Source organism: Patella vulgata, chromosome 3, assembly GCF_932274485.2.
Source record: "Patella vulgata chromosome 3, xgPatVulg1.2, whole genome shotgun sequence".
Taxonomy (NCBI): domain Eukaryota; kingdom Metazoa; phylum Mollusca; class Gastropoda; family Patellidae; genus Patella; species Patella vulgata.
In genome coordinates this window covers 60840468-60852827 of record NC_065881.2, presented here as the reverse complement: position 1 = coordinate 60852827, position 12360 = coordinate 60840468, and the positions used below count along the sequence as shown (strand labels likewise).

At 35.1% G+C, this 12360-nt stretch overlaps 1 long non-coding RNA gene across 1 annotated transcript; it reads right to left on the bottom strand.

Annotated features, from left to right (window-relative positions):
* LOC126814240 (uncharacterized) lies at positions 1 to 2603 on the bottom strand. Its single transcript, XR_007677446.1, has 5 exons — positions 2485 to 2603; positions 2093 to 2168; positions 1600 to 1667; positions 1397 to 1461; positions 1 to 383 (listed from the first exon to the last, which is right to left on the bottom strand). It is a non-coding gene; the product is annotated as an uncharacterized LOC126814240 (long non-coding RNA).
* Positions 2604 to 12360: the final 9757 nt, after the last annotated feature.

The window sequence follows — 12360 nt, the reverse complement described above, 5'->3', positions numbered from 1 at the left end:
AAGTGTTGCATAATTTATATTTTGGGAAATTTACAGTTTACACACAATATACATTTACTAAAACTCTCACTTTTCATAACACAACAATCCAACCATTGATGTTTGGTAGATGTAATTTATCATACTGGTTTTTCTAATTTTTTTCAATTTAGAACTTCATTACATTGATTTCCTTCATTTTTTCCATTAATAACTTCATTACATTTGTTCCACATTAGTTTATCATCTGTCACTATAAAACAGTTGACATTTTTTCATGACCCCACCTTTGGCTTTAATGTTCTATAGAGGTTTTCTTGTTTTTCTTTTTCTTGCTGTAAAGTTCTATTTTTATGATTTTCTTTAGCAAACTGTATTTCCTGTACAAGTTCAACCACACGTTTCTGAAATATTACCAGATTTTTGTATCAAAGTTTCAGTCAGTTATTTTTCACAATAATTTTATGTAATGAAAACGCACCACTGTTTTGACTGGAAGTATTTGCCAGACAGTCAAACAGGCTGCATCCAGTGGCTCTGGTACACATGCCCTCTTGAAATTTATACGATATTGCCGTGAATTGATATTTTGGCATTCAGAATTGCAAAGATTTTAGTGTATTTCTCAAATGAGATATACAATCATACATTTATTAAAGTGGTGCCCTACTCCTTGTCATGTACATTGTACAAATTTGGATCGAAACCATGCCAATTGACAGACCTATGATTTAAAGTGCACGTTAGACCACTACTCTAGCAGTAATTATCAATAGGTTGCTGTGTCTCATGACCGTAAACACTGAATAAATTTCATGTCAATGGGATGAGAAATGAAATGGGGGTTTACAGTCCTACTGTTCTGCTCCGAACTGGCCTGTTGAAGACGGGCATACGCCATACAGTCTCCTATGAATGAAATTTTGAACTACGGCCTAATCAGTCAAGGGATCTTTTACATGCACGCCAATGTGTACACGGGACCTTAGTTTTCAGTCCCATCCAAACGATTGGCAGCTGTCCTTGTCAGGCCCTCTGTCCTGCATCAATCAGATGAGAACTTTAACCCTAATTTATCAAGGTCCATTACAGAAAACTTTAAATAGGATTCTTTGTCTGATGAACTTAAATAATGTGCATGATTTTGAAAACAACTGGACAATAACATTAGCCTCTAGACTGTCCACAACATTTTATATGGTCATGGGCCATAACTCTGTCATTAATTATCGGAAATTGCTGAAAATCAATATTAGGCTTGTTCGTCTCATGACCTTTAAACACTGGGAATGGATAACTTAAACCTCTAGACTGTACACAAGCAATTGTGGACAAGGGTGACGACAATATACGACCCCATTTGAAAGTGGGCCCCATCAGGAGAGCCCTAAAATATATGCTAATAACAAATACTCACAGCTGCATTAATTCTGTCTTCTTTTCGTTTTTTTTGACCAAGTGTTAATGGTGTGGGTCTTCCATCTGTAATGAAAATAATTTCTATATTGTATGAACTGGTCTTGTGTATCAGTTTGATGTGTCAAGGGAGATCACCCACACTCTATCTAGTGACTGAGACGCGATCGGTTTCAGAATTTCTATTTGAATCTTTTTACCTACCTAAATATGTATAATCTGGTAAATCTGTTAAAGGTCCATATCTTGTTTTATTAGCTGCTTCACCCTTTCTATGAAGAAGAAATATAATAAAAACATAGCTCATTTCAATTATACATCCAAGTTTATTGCACAAAAAATTTTCTATGGACTTTTTAAGTGTCTAACTAAACCTATTCCTTTCTATACCATGTTAAGCCATTTATTGCTATTATTTTGCATGCAATTGGTCAACAATCTATGATGTTCAGCCAAATAGTTTATGCATGGATGGTTTATGTAAAGTTTAGACAAGACTTAGATAAAATAGGATACACTGCATCAAGACATCCATTAAAAAGACAACATTTAAAAAGAATCACATACATCTACTAATAATATAGTACACAGAAAACACATACATGTACAACAAGTAATACATTGAAAGGATAGGATACCGTATTGGAGGTTAATACCAGTCATGGAAATGGCTAAGAAAATGATGAAATCTACTCACTGTAATCTTCTTTTGTAACCTGCCGTTAAACACTGGCTTGTATGAACAGAACGCAAGACACAGTTGAAAGTGGTACCTGTAATGTTAAAAAAATATTGAATTGAAATAAACTAAATAATCAATAAGTTAATGGCCCTGCCTTGTATTTGTCGGTTTTCCCTACCTCTCGGCATGCCTGATCCCCTGGCTGTGAATTTATAATTACACTAGCCTTGTCTACTGACTAGCCAGACTTCGTACATGATTCTCAACGTTTTTAGCGACGTTCTTGATAGCTAGCAAAGGACAGCAGGGATTCGAAAATATAGGACCCACAGACTACCGCTATGATTATTGCATCGGAGACATAATAAAGATAAGACAGTTATACATAGAATCAATCTCATACAAACCATTTCTTGTCAATAACTTTGCCAACAACCTCGTGTGGGCGGCCATTTTGAACTTTTGACAAGACACCAAAAAAGAGTTGTTTCCCCTTACTTTAAATCGATATCGTCTGTTATCGAATCAGAATAGTTTTATTATTCTAATTCTTAATTTATGGTTTAATGAGTGAATGACAAACATCCCAATTACAACACCATATAACACCTATACATAATGCTAGTATAGGCCTATATAAATTAGTTAAAATTTTGTTTTGTAAAAATTGTTATTTGGCGAGGGTATAATTATATGCCACCAACTGAAGTGAATCTCTCTGGTTACGGGCCTGGTGGATCCCTTGGCCTCATATGGGTAGGCTAATTCAAGTGCCCCCCCCCCCTTTTATAAATAAAAGCAACTAAACCGAAAAAAAAGTAATGAATGAAATTTGGGTTTAACGTCCTACTGTACCAACCGAAAATTTAAATTCCAACTGTCAAGGGTTTTTTTTAAGTGCACGCCAACATGTAGGCTACATATATTTGGTTTTTGGACCCACCCGAACGACTAGTCATTGTTTCTTAATTTGACACTAAAATTAGTGAAGGATACTAAAATTAGTGAAGGATAGGTAAAATAAATGGGCAGTGTGTTTTTGGGGCAAGGGGCGAAATGCCCCTCGATCAATCTGTATATTTATTGTTAATTAAATACAAAGTACGATTTTTATTTTGCTGGTAAATATCAGATTATAATGCACACCTTCATCGCTATAGAACATGGGATATGGAATATAATGTCACGATACGTACAGTTTCTTTTCGACATATACGCTAGTTACTATTCGGTTTGACCCACATATCGTATGTTACCCGCTATATATTTCCCGCTCTTATATTTCACCTGTTAATTAATTGATGGAACTTGTTGTCTAATCGAAAAGGGTTATTCTGATTGGGGATTACCTGATTGTTCATCTTAAAAAAAAAAAAAAAATACTGAAATTAATATATGATGATAGTTTTGAATGAATTAGAAGTTCGATAACTACGATTCCAATATTGATTTATATTCAGCTCATGGTAAAGCGTCATATTAAACAAGAGGAATCAGTTATTGTGTCGTAGTATTTTTTAAATTTGATCACGATCGTCTTCAGGTGATTCAAAGAGAACCACCGAACGTGCACCTGTTGACCGCGCTCTTATAATGCTGAATGCTGGGTAATATACGTCATGGAATCTTTGAAAAAATGGCCTCTCCTGGAGAAATACAAGACTGTCATTTCCAGGAATCAGTGAATGGCGTCGACTTACACAAGTAGCAACCCATTGTAACGGTTACAAATGGCACAGAAGGATGTAAATAATTCAAAATGTTATCACAACCAGTGTAATAGGGCACAGATATGGACAGAGTTCGTCAGCTGTTTCGGTCATGTGAACACGGAGATGTGGAATCGGTAAAGGCATTGTTAGATCAAGGAGTGGACATTGACAGTAACGACGAAGATGGCAATACAGCGATGCATGTGTCGTCTGCTAATGGTTATGAACTGGTTGTGAGGTTGTTAATTATGAGAGGGGCTGCCTTGGATAAAGTAAATTCCCAGGGATGGACGGCATTAATGCAAGCCAGTCGTTATGGTCATGTTGGTGTTGTGTCATTGTTATTGCAGCATAAAGCTGATGTCTCAATCAAGACACGGTATGGGGCATCAGCCTTAACATTAGCGGGTAGAGGTGGTCATATCCAAACCTCATTAAAACTTATAGATGCCGGTGCTGAGTTAAATGATATTTATTGTACAGGGTGTGAATATACACCATTATTGGCAGCAGCGTTACACGGACACGATGCTGTTGTTAGGTTTTTGATAGATAAAGGTTGTGATGTTAATTTTCATAATCCGTCTACTGGTGTGACACCTTTAATGTTAGCTGCTTTAAATGGTCACATGACAACAGCTCAGATACTTATAGAAAAGGGTGGTGATCCAAATTTAACTAATGTTTGTGATAAAACAGCTTTAGAAATTGCCAAAATGCGTGGTAAGAGAGAGGTTCGTGGATATTTAGACAGAAAAACTACAAATAAACCAACAGTGTGTAAGTTTTAATCATTTGGATGCTTTGACTACTTAAACATACATTATGCAATAGCTTAATCTGTTTAATGCTGGTCTTTCTTTAGGCCTGAAATGTTTTCTAAATTATTAATTAGACATTATTAATTAACTTATCCAGGCCATAATCAACTCTCAATGGCATCGGATTTCTCCGATATTAAATAGATTAGAACAGTTCAGCCATATTTTGATTTAAGCTAAAAATGGAGGAGCGAGACTTAGCTTCGAACCAGTACGGTTGTTGAAATTATTGCACACATCTTGTTGAACCTTCAAAGGCTAATATCTTCGCTCGCAATAGAGTAATTTGAATGAAATTTTCAAATTATTCATTTTACATTATCTATTTTGGAACTATTATAGCAAGAATGGCTATACCTCTTTATCTAAATCTTACATAATATATCTTTAAATCAAATGTATGTAATTTGTACAGCCAAGTGTTTGTAAGTTGTTATATTATGTAAATATATTGTTATCACACTTTTCTTATTATTTATGATCACAATTTCATTTTTACTTGTTTTTCCATTTTTCTCATGTAAAATCACCTTCAAAGTTACATTCTATAATAGATGGTAGGCCTACTAAAAGTACTGCTTCTTATGCTATTGTTGGGCCAATATTTAGATATCCATCTTTTATTAAAAATAATGATCACTATTTATATTTTTTCATTTTCTGATATAAAGTCACCTTTATAATAGAGATTGTTCTTATTGGACGTGAAATGGATTGAAAGTTATTATTATTAGGCTATTATTAAAAAAATTAATCTACTTGTAATGTTAAAAAAGATGTGGAAAACAGAATCTATTGTCACAGTGACTGTTAACCTACTCCTATTTCTAATTCCAACTGCCAAGCGTGTGCACAGGACCTTGGTATTTGTTCCATCCAAAAGTCTAGATGCTGTAATTCCTTGCCAGACCCACCGTCCTGCACCACAGTCAAACGGAAACCTTGTGGGAACACTTCTCTACCAATACTTGGATCAAATTTGGTTAGAAAGCGGCCTCAGCTCCCCATTGTTGACCCACTATGTCCAATATAATGCTAGTATACTGCATAGACAGGTGAATTACTGTTTTAAAGATATAAGTTTGTCCTTTTACAGCTATTGATGATGTAAAACCAGATATAATAGAAGCTGCTAAACAGGGTAAGATTAATATTTACATCACAAAAATAATTCCTGGTTGGGTAAAATGAATATTGATGAAATTGCTTTTGGTTTGCTCTAACATTAAATTTGCTCAGTTTAACCTTTAAGACCGTTTTGACACAACAAGAAAGTAACAAGGACAATGTCTGAGATTTTAAGGACTTTATTTTGTTTAAGTAAAAATGCAAGTACCCTGGACGTGGCACTGATTACTCTCTGACATTGTCCATTACATTGCACACAAGTGGCTTGTTTGTCCTGAAATGACCTACTTATGTTCTGTATGTTCAGTGGATCTTAAACCCAAGTCTATCTCTCTTTAAACAGAAAATATGTACAGTGTAAATAGTGAGAAATGTTTGTGGAATAATCCAAGAAGTTGATAAAAGTTAAACAAATTATCACAAACTGTTTTTATAATAGTAGAATTTCTACTTAATTTTTCAGGTGATTTACAAAGAATACATGAAATACTCAACAATGATATAAATCAAAGAGATGCATGTTCTCCTCAAGATGGTGCTACCCCTTTAATGTTTGCTGCCATGACGGGTCAATTAGAAATGGCAGAACTACTTTTATCTAGAGGTTGTGATATAAATCAACAAGATACTGTCAGTGGTTGGACAGCTCTAATGCAAGCCACTTATCATGGGTAAAATTTCAATTTGCATTTTTTGGGGTATACTATAGTATGTGAATTTGGTGTATTTTTTCCCCGGCAACACTGTTTAATAATTTACAAAGTTTGAACTTCATGCATTTTAGCCTTTAGGTTTAGTTTGTCATGATTCATGACTGATTATCATGCAGTGACAATTCCCCAGTCCTGGTCCCCCCCCCCCTCCCACATCAGGTTATAGTCCAATCTGCTTGAAATTCCTGTACGTTGTTGAAAATAGTAAAACAAAGAATCCTATTATATATACTTTCAACAATTCTCGTTAATTACTTCTAAAGTTATGTCTTTTGTTCACTTGATTATGTCATAGGATCTTGTCACATGTCAATGATACCATGCTGTTCACGAATATTTTGATCTTTGTGTATGGTACCTACAAAACACAATACAACAACCTTTGTGGACTGCTCGGACGACTAAGCTAATGTGGACAACCTACCATCAATCTGTCATAATTGAAAACATTAGAAATTTTAACTACAAGATTCATCCACAATTTCTTGCAAGGATTTTTCATTGGTAGGGTGACCCATGCACTCTACAGAAATACAGCCCACTGCTGATAGTTCAAGACTACCACTGAAGCGTGCACATTCGCCGTGTCGAGACCAACTTTCTGACAGTATGATACTATAAATAGCCATGGCACGTGCAATTCTCTACAAATCTATCAACTATTACAGCCGTTAAAAATTTATTGTTGACGGTTTTGAATAGCAGTAAAATTAAGCTTCTTGGTTATTACAGCAGATTTAGAAATTACGTTCGTTTAAATTTTTTAAATCGCTTTATCATTAACTGTACCGTTAAGAGCGGCATCTTTTGGTTTAGTACAAATAATATCTCTGAAACACTCGGGTTAGACAGGAACATGATACTAACAGTAGTTTCATTTTACTTTTACAAGCTTCTTAAAACAATTGTTGAGCTAGCTAACGTGCTTATTTCTAAATTCAATTTCTTGTTCTAGCTTTCTGTTATGTTTCGTAACAAAGTAGTCTTGATTATCCTGATATTGAATCAGACGTAGAATGGTCGATAGACTGGTTAAGCGAGACTAATTTCAAAACAAGGGCACGTTACCTATCTTTTACTCAAAAGTGTCTGGATGTTATGGACGACACTTGGAACCAGTTTTCAGTCTATTATTTATAGATGATTAATGGTCATAGCTTATTAAGTTCAACATGAACGTTTATTTAGTGACTATAATTGTGTGAAACTGATTTGAGGCTTGGCATATATATAAATATTGTGGCGTAATTGTTGAGATATTTGGAGATATTTATTTATGGTAGGTCACCCTATCATTGGGCCATGAGTGAAACCCTAATGAAATTCAAAATTTCACTATCGTACACAGTTATCCAAAATGGTTACATTCAGATTATGAAATCTTGTTGAGGCAATACAGGTCCGAGTTATTGATAGAATTTTCGCTTGCTTAGCACATGATGGTGAAACTAACATGTGGTGTTTTATTCTATGTATTTTGTTGTATATTTAGGAAAAAAGAAGTGGCTATGTTGCTGTTACATAATGATGCTAATGTAAATATTCAAGCTAAAAATGGTTGTACAGCTTTTGATATGGCTTCTCTTATTGGTAAGAATTTCATTAAGAAAAATTAATCTTTTCTCCTGTAGATCTCTTTCATTCCCAGTCCAATATACCGTCTTTCAAAGTGGATATATCCCATTGCAACATACCATCTTCAAAGTGGATATCCCCCGATTACAGTCCAAAGCTACTTTCTTTGGTTCTAAGTGTGAGATACCAATCAATGGTCACATTTTCAGATTCCAGGTTTCTTCTCCATATCATCACTGTATGTCCTTACTTGTGCTTTGCCCATAGGCGTACAGGCCCGATGACAGTTAGGGGGCAGAACCCGAAATGCCCGAAAAATTTCGGGTTTACAGACAGCGGCGCCGGTCTTCCTCGAGAGGCGAAGAAACAAAGCTTACCTTGCATGGACCCCCCCCCCCAAGAAAAATTTGGAGTATTTGACGGCTGCAAACACGTTTTCCTGGTATTTCAGCCCGTGAACAAAGCAACTTCAAATTGGTCTAATAATATAGCCTAATTAAGGTGGCTGACTCGAATGCCAATCAATCGTTCACAGTCCACGGAGATGGGATTGTTGGGAGAAAATTTTGAAAATTTAACTGCTATTCCAGCCTGTGAATACAGCAACTTCAATTTGGTCCAATATAGCCTACCTGGCTGACCGGGCCCCACCCATCCTCCCGGAGAAAATTTTGAAAATTTAACCACCGCAAATGCGTTTTCTGCTATTCTAGCAGACCGCCCAAGAAAATTTTGGAATATTTGACGGCCGGAATCGCGTTTTACTGCTATTCCAGCCAGTAAAATCAGTGTTTTATTAGATTTCGGGCACTTTATTTTGCCAAGTAGATGAAATAAATTTTTTTTTTCACTTTACCCGTCTGCCCGAAAAGTCAGCTTGCCCGAAAGTTAGGGGGGCAGCTGCCCCCCCCTGCCCCCCTGGCTCGTACGCCTATGGCTTTGCCTAGTAGATTCTAGTCCAAAGGCTGACATGGATTGGTATTGATAAGTAAGCAAACAATTAAAGGCATGAGACACAATGTTTCTCTCTCCCTAAAAATGTTAAATGTGATTATAATAAAGGAATTTGTTTTATGTGAGCAGATGATGTAGATACAGAGCTTGTGCGTCTGTTAGCATCTAAAGCCATGCAAGTCAATAGAGTTGATAAAAATAAAAAGAATTGGAACCGGTCTCCTGGTAATACTAATACCTTTCTACCCTCAGATTTTGGGTAAGTCAAGTAACTCAAGTTCTAGATTATTTAAAGAAAAATAAGAAAATTTATAAATCTGTATGAAAGAATGTTTATGTTAGAGATTGGATTCGAGTGCTACCCAGGGATTCACATTTTGTAGGAAAAATAAATTGAAAACAGATAACCAATATGATAGAATAATTATCAATGATAAAGTGGTTTTTTTTGCCGACTTTTATGTCTTGTAATATGTCAATTGTTTTAAAATTTTGTATATTTTAATCCTCTAACCTGTATGTATAATAAGATTTACTTTATTGTTCAGATTCATATTATAATGAATTGCTTTATTACAGCTGTGATGACCCACCAAAAACTGGTTTAAAAGTAAGTTATCACATTCAATAACTAAGTGTGAATAGTGTTATGAACTTATGATATATAAAGCTTGCTTCCAAAATGCCATGTTAAAGTGACAACTTTGAAACTTTATCCAACCTGAAGATAATAGTTAAAACGTAATTGTATGAATTTAATTTCATATTAAATATTAGATCTGTCTGTCAAAAACAAAGCTATTGTTGTTTGGAAAGCTTGATTACCCGTAGTCTAGATTATTCTCTCTGACATGTTTGCACAGAGCTTAATTTAAATTAAGCAAATTGTTATATGCCTTCAAATATGGCATGCATTTAATATACATGTACGTGGTTGATAAATATTCAACAATTACTGAACATTTTTATCTAATAGTTTAAATATTATTTTGTTTCTGTACAATAAAAAGGACTGATAATGACTTATTTTCAGGGTTGGTGGAATAGAATGTCAAATCGATTTAGAAATTTGAAACTGGGCAGGACATTTAATAGTTCCAGATTAGGTCCTATGCCATATGAAACCTCAGTTTCTGTTCAAGACTTGACTATGTCTAAACAGCCAAAGACACAGGTAAACAGCTGAAAACCTTAATTTATAGTTTTATTCTAAAAGCAGTTACAAAACATGGGTCAGGTCTTATATATGTTAAAAGGTTGTTACATATAATTTAATACGACTTTTAGATAATGATTAAACAAGTTATTTTTAAGTTATTCATGTATTAGGTTTTCCTATAAACTAAGTGTATTGTATGGATAATTTTTGCCAAAATTATGCAATTTTGTGATAAATCTAACCAAAATAAAGAGCTTAAAACAGATTCAGATTAGTGCTGAGTATCGTCACTGCAGTCATGATACGTTATGTATTGCGATTCAGGTGCTGCAATACAATTTGTATCATGATTCATAACCAGGTCAATATTTACCAAGAAAACAGCAGAATGGCAAAATTTTTTAGTCCTGCCGATGTGAAAAATAAATCTGTTTTTTATCATGATATTGATGTGGATCAAAATAAGCACCAAAACAATTTAAGAGTGTTTGTGTACCTATGGATAATGTGCGACGTGGATAATTAAGAATGACAGGTTACTTTCTGAAGAGACAAAAAAACATAAAAAAGAATTGTGAAAAATCGATTCAGCGTCTCACGATTCAATACGTGAATCACGAAAAGGTGAATTGTGATACATCGATTCAATGATGTTTAATTTTACAGATCCCAATGACTCCACAGACTGCCCGTGTGGAAATCAAGAGAAGACAACAAAATGCTAAAATACCGATGACAAGTTATGAGAATATGTTAAATGAAACAATGAAAACCCATGTTATGTATACACTGGTAAGATATCGTTTTATTCATAGTTATGGTACAAGTAATATAAACCCAATGAAAACCCAGGTTATGTATATTATGGGGATAATATTTTGCTCCGACAGCAGTGTTTTCACTTACTCTTCTGTGCATTGAAACTGACAATAATTCTTTTACATAGACCCCAATGTGTGAATGGGTGGACATTGTTTTTATGTACTCTTCTGGGAATTGGTGTTGTAGTTTCTGGCAACTAACTGTAAAGTAGATGAAAAAATGAAAATATATATTGCCCTGTCACAAACATAATATCTTTACTGTCAATTAGACTAGCACTGGACAGAAAAGTAACAAATGTGTGAATTCTTACTACTACACAGTATTTTGTGTATTTTGAATATAAATTGTTGAACATGTAAGCATGTTTTCACTTTAAATACTTGATACTAATGATATATTTTTCTCTACAGGATATTAACCCTCCACATTCCAATTTATCTAGTGAAACATTAAAACCAGTTATTCCACCATTTTTGCCTCCACCTTCCTTTGCTTTAGATACCTCAGAATATGCTCGTCGAAATGAGTGGCAGACGCCAAAATCAGTGGATAATGATCAGACTCTGGTATGTTCTCTTATCAAATGATTTACATATTTGTGGGAGGGAAACAGAACAGTGGTTAGTATGTTAAATCTGTGTTCAATCCCCACTCTGGGTGGGGGTGGGGGATGACCGAATGGTTAGCAAGCGCACGCTGTATCACAGGGTCTGTCATTGAGTCAATTGGCGGGGTTTCGATTCCCCGGTTGTACATGACAAGGAGTAGTGTCGCCTGTCCAACCTCGTGGGTTTTCTCCGGGTCCTCCAGTTTCTTCCCACTGTTAAAGACCCCTACGCGCAAGCGAATTATTGAAATAAAAAAATTAAACCATATGTTAGTCCCGAAATGACCTAGTTTGTGTCGAGTGGAGGTTAAACCTAATTTCTCTCTCTCTCTCTCTCTCACTCTGGCTGGGTGTCAAATCTTTGATACTGTTTTCTCAGCAGTAATTGGGTGCTTGTAGGATAGTGTAAGGTAAAATGAATGTATAAAAATGATGTAGCAAAATTCTGGTTGTTGCAGAGATAAGACATCCAAGATGGAATGGAAGTCATAGAGGATCTCTGAAAAATTGAACAAAAGATATTTTATTTTGATATTACTTTAGGTTATAAATAAACTCAGATAAGTATTAACTTAAAAATGCATAAAGCGGCAGACACACTGAGTGAATTTCTGCCCAAATCATTCGTCGCCGATTAAACATGGCAGAAAAGAAAAAAATAATTGCAGCTGTGGGATTCTTTTAATTTTACGCATATGCGTCAGTGTAGAAAGAGGTGGGAGAATAGGAGTGACTGGGCAAAAACCGGGATGATGTAGCACAGTCGATTGTTTATTGTTGTAGCAACGG